Source organism: Eschrichtius robustus, chromosome 2 (genome assembly GCF_028021215.1).
Source record: "Eschrichtius robustus isolate mEscRob2 chromosome 2, mEscRob2.pri, whole genome shotgun sequence".
Classification (NCBI taxonomy): domain Eukaryota; kingdom Metazoa; phylum Chordata; class Mammalia; order Artiodactyla; family Eschrichtiidae; genus Eschrichtius; species Eschrichtius robustus.
Window position 1 is genome coordinate 151,703,485 of NC_090825.1, and position 4,952 is coordinate 151,708,436.

The following is a 4,952-nucleotide window of genomic DNA, read 5'->3' on the forward strand; positions in this document are numbered from 1 at the left end:
TCCTTGTGGAACAGCAGTCTCCCATCTCTTGTGTGTCTCCCTGTCATGATCATGCAGGAAGCAAGTCTGGCTGTGCTATCTGTTATCACTGTCTGTCACCCATCTGCAACATGATATTGCTACAAAGGTAAGTACAAAGTAACGTATCTAGTTCCCTTTCCCCCAGAAGGTTGAGGCTCAGGTACAGGGGTAATTCTCCTGCGCACACAGTCATTATTTAGGCCGACTCAGTGACGTCAACAGGCTTCATCATGTGATCAGGTTTGTTGCCAGCTGCATAATGCTCCCACATCTGTAGATAGAGGCGCTCTAGTTCCAGTGTGTATTGTTTGGTGTTGAACAGAGGGCTAGATATTCTCTGCTTCCAGACTTTGCCACGAATTCTCTTCAGGTATTCTAGATCAGTTCCCAGTTTCACAGCTATGTCTTCATACTCTTGTCTATTTTTAGCAATAAGCTCAAGACAGCCTAAACAGGTGAGCTGGGAAGCTGCAACTCGGGAAGCAAGAGTCTCTCCTGGCATAGTCACCATGGGTGTCCCCGACCAAAGGACATCCATCCCTGTGGTGTGTCCATTACAGAGTGGAGTGTCCAAGCAGACATCAGCCAGCTGGCCTCTCCGAACATGTTCCTCTTTAGGAGCAACAGGTGAAAAAATGATACGGTTCTGGGGAAGGCCCATATTTTGCGCGTACTGTTGAATATTAGGTTCTCCTGCTGGGAAACGCAACAGCCACAGTACGCTATTGGGAACACGCTTCAGAATATTTGCCCACATCTGCAAAGTAGATGGGTCAATTTTATATAGCTGATTAAAGTTACAGTACACAATGGCATCTTCCGGTAACCCGTACTGAGAACGTGTGGTTACAATAATGGTACGGGGAACCTCCTCTCCAGTGGCAGCCTTATTGTTGATCTGGGTAGTTGCCAGTCCATTGCTAATACTGAATTCATTAATTGTTATCTGAATTTGTCCTCTGTTAATCATTTCAATAACTGCTTCTGCAGTCGTATTCATAGGAATGACAGGCATATTAAGATCTATATTGCTGCTGTCTGCTTTGTCTCCTCCATCAGGACATTTCATCTTGACAATTTTCACGTCTGGTAGACTATCAAGAAATGCTTTGAGGTCGATGCCATTTAGCACAATTCGATTGTCATAAATGTGCCCATTGGACTTAAAATCGATGACTGCTTTTTTCTTCAGGTGAGGGAACATATTAGCATGATCACCAATAAAGAAAGTATGGGGCATATAAGCCAGTTTCTCAGAATACTGCTCAGCAACTTCAGCAGGTGAAGTTTCCCGATCAGTGATGATATAATCCATGAAAAGCGCGCCACTAGTCCCAGGGTACCCCAGCCACATTGCCTGAATAGGAGCTGGCCTGAGAGCAAAGAGTTCATTTCGAGCACCCCTGGTATAACCATTCATATTTACGAGGATGTGTATACCATCTTGATGGATGCGATCAGCTGCTTTTCCATCGCATGGAATCTGAGAAAGATCAACGAAATGATCGGCTTCTGCCATCACCTTCGCTCGGAAGTTTGTGCCATCATCTGGGCTCAGGGCATAACAGAATACCTCAAATTTATCACGATTGTGCATGCCTGGAATAGACTGCATAAGATGAGAAGTAGGATGGTTCCCAAAGTCAGAACTCACGTATCCTACACGCAGTCGACCATCACTGAGCTTCAAGTCCTTTGGATGTTCATACGGTGGTTTGTGAAGGACATTGATGTTATCCAGGCAGAGGTGCCCATGCCTCTCGGCAATAGCCTTCCTGACGCCGTGAGGAAGAGGATATAACATGCTGTGATGAGGCTGCACAGAAGGCAACCTGTTCTTCTCTAACTGGTCAGCCACAACGCTGACCAACCTCTTCATGCGCTCATCATAGTCTGTCCAGTCACAGACAATCTGCAGGCAATGAGCCAGATTACAATAAGCGTCAGGAAAGTCAGGTTGAAGCTTCAGAGCAGTGCGATAAGAAGCAATTGCTTCTGGAATATTCCCTGAATCCTTGTGAATGGAAGCCAGATTGCTGTGGGCATCCGCAAATGCAGGGTTAATCTGAATGGCACGTGTATAACGCTGCAAGGCTCCCTGAACATCCTGCATCCCCGTTAGAGTGTTTCCCATATTACAGTAGGCCTCAGCAAAGGTAGGACTGATTCGAATAGCCTCCTTATAATGCATCAGAGCTTCCTGCACTCTTCCCTGCTGCTGCAATACACTTGCTAAATTTGAATGGACAGCAGCAAACTCTGGGAAGACTTCTAATGCTTTACAATACAAGCGAACTGCCTCTTCAATGTTTCCCTGTTCTCGCTTGATATTGGCTAGGTTATTCAGAGAGTCTGCATGGGTGGGACACAGCCACAGAGCTGTATTATAACAATCTTCTGCTTCGGCAACACTGCCCTTCTCTTTGAGAGCGTTGGCTAGGTTGCAGTAAGCGTCCGGGAAGTGTGGTTGCAATTCAATAGCTCGCCTGTAGGTGTCTATTGCCAGATCTATCAGGCCTTGCTCATAGTATACACAAGCCAGGCTGCCATGTACCACTGCATGATTTGGACTCAAGCTTAGGGCACGAAGGTAAGCTGCCACAGCTCGTTCAAAAATCCGTGCCTCTTTGAAGACATTTCCTAAATTGATATAAGCATCCAGAAAATTGGGGTCATGGGTGACAGCCTTTTCAAAGTGATGAATTGCAAGCCAAATCTCCCCTTGTGCATTGAAAACACAGCCAAGGTTACTCCAAGCTACTGCAAAGTTCGGTTGCGTCTCAATTGCTTTCAAATAACATGCCTTGGCTTCTTCCAAGCGACCCAGGGCTTTGAGCAGGTTCCCCAGGTCACTGCAAACACAGTACAGATCAGGATTGTACTGAAGAGCGGAGGCGTAAGCTTGTACTGCCCCTTCCATGTCGCCTGCTGCTACCAAAGCGGCTGCCAGGTTAATATAACCATCGATGAAATCTGGTTTGAGACGCAACGCATGCCGGTAATGCTCGATTGCTTCCTGCAACTGCCCGCTTTCCTTGTACACATTCCCCAAATTCGAATAGGCTTCTGCCAGAAGAGGGTTCTTTTTAATTGCCAGAGTACTAAAGTGGGCAGATCCGTCCAGCCTTCGACACCGGAAGTGTATAGATGAAAGTAATAAAAGTACACCAGTATTGTCTGGCTCTTGTCTCCAGAGCTGCATGCAGTGTCTCTCAGCTGCCTCAAAATCTCCCGCCTGATAGGCTCGATGTGTCAACTCTGCTAACCCTTGGAAGGAAAGCATACGTTTCGTTGGGTCTGTGCTGTCGGCCACGTTGCCCACGGAAGACGCCATCTGGAGCTTCTGGAGGGAGTGCGAAAAGAGGGTAATTGAGTCCCGCTGCTGCCACTACTGGCAAGAATGTTTCTAGAGGTAGCAAATACAAGGGCAGTAGCCGTACCACTGCTTTGGCAGGCTTAAGCGGCGGCAGCAGTTACATACACTGAACCTTAGGAACTCTGGTTGGCCATCTATCTCTCACGGTCTTGAAAAAATCACAATGAAGTTTAAGTTTTTTTTAATTGATAAGATGGTTCTAAAGTTTATCTGGAGATGCAAGAGGGAAGAGATGTGGGGACATATGTATATGTATAACTGATTCACTTTGTTATAAAGCAGAAACTAACACACCATAGTAAAGCAATTATACTCTAATAAAGATGTTAAAAAAATATAGAGTTTATCTGGAAGAATAAATGGGGCTATTGATAATAGAATTCTGAAAATTAAAATTAAGAGGTTAGACTTGTTCTAATGGATCAATTTTAAAATGAATGCTAAAGCGACAACCATTGAACCACTATGATACAGTCAAATAGAAAGCTCTTAAACATCTAGTAGAAAGTGCTCAAACATCTCTTTATATTTTTAGAAACAGTGAATGTTGGAGGAAATAATGGTAATAGAGAAAGTAGAACATAAATAATGTTGGAATAATGGTTAAGGAAGGGTAGTTAATTTTTACCTTAAAATACGTTCTAAAACAAATTTGACTGTATTTACCTAAGATAAATTATAGATAAGTTAATGTAAAAAAATTTAAATCATTATTCAGAGGGAGCACAGAAAATATGTAACAGATTCACGAGGGTATAAGTCACTAAATCCAATGACTTTGCAGGACCAACTGATAATCTTGACTACCAACGCTCTTTTTCTTCCCTTTGCCTCCTTTGACTTCTATGACACACACTGCCCTGATTTTTCACCTCACTTTGGTTGCTACTTCTCCAATTCCTTTGCAAGATTATCCTCCTCTGAAAGCCATTACATGTTTGAGTTCCTCAGGGCCCATTCCTTCTCTACACTGTCTCCCAAGATATTCACATTTATAGCCACGGCTCCAATGACCACCTCTACTCAGGTGACTCAAATTTAACTCTCCCCCAGGCATTTCTTACCTATCAGTATAAGTCAGAATCCCTGAAAGAGAAAGGTGGCACACTCAAATGTACCGTAATTAAGGAGACTGTAGTCAAGAGATCATTTGCAAAGGGTTTGGGGAAAACAACAGAGGACAGTAGTCCAGCATCTCAGGGAGCTTTTACTGCCTAGGCTTAAAGGAGGAGGTTAGGGACTTCCGTGGTGGCTCAGTGGTTAAGAATCCACCTGCCAGTGCAGGGGTTCAAGCCCTGGTCCGGAAAGATCCCACATGCCACGGAGCAACTGAGCCTGTGCGCCACAACTACTCAGCCTGCACTCTAGAGCCCACGAGCCACAACTACTGAGCCCGCGGGCCGCAACTACTGAAGACCGGGCACCTAGAGCCCGTGCTCTGCAACAAGAGAAGCCACCGAAATGAGAAGCCCACTCACTGCAACGAAGAGTAGCCCCCACTTGCCGCGACTAGAGAAAGCCCGGGCGCAGCAAAGATCCAATGCAGCCAAAAATT

General features: G+C 45.1%; 1 pseudogene; it reads right to left on the bottom strand.

The window, feature by feature from the left end:
- Positions 1–217: 217 nt before the first annotated feature.
- Positions 218–3,355, bottom strand: LOC137758965 (UDP-N-acetylglucosamine--peptide N-acetylglucosaminyltransferase 110 kDa subunit pseudogene; annotated as a pseudogene).
- Between the last annotated feature and the right edge of the window lie 1,597 nt (positions 3,356–4,952).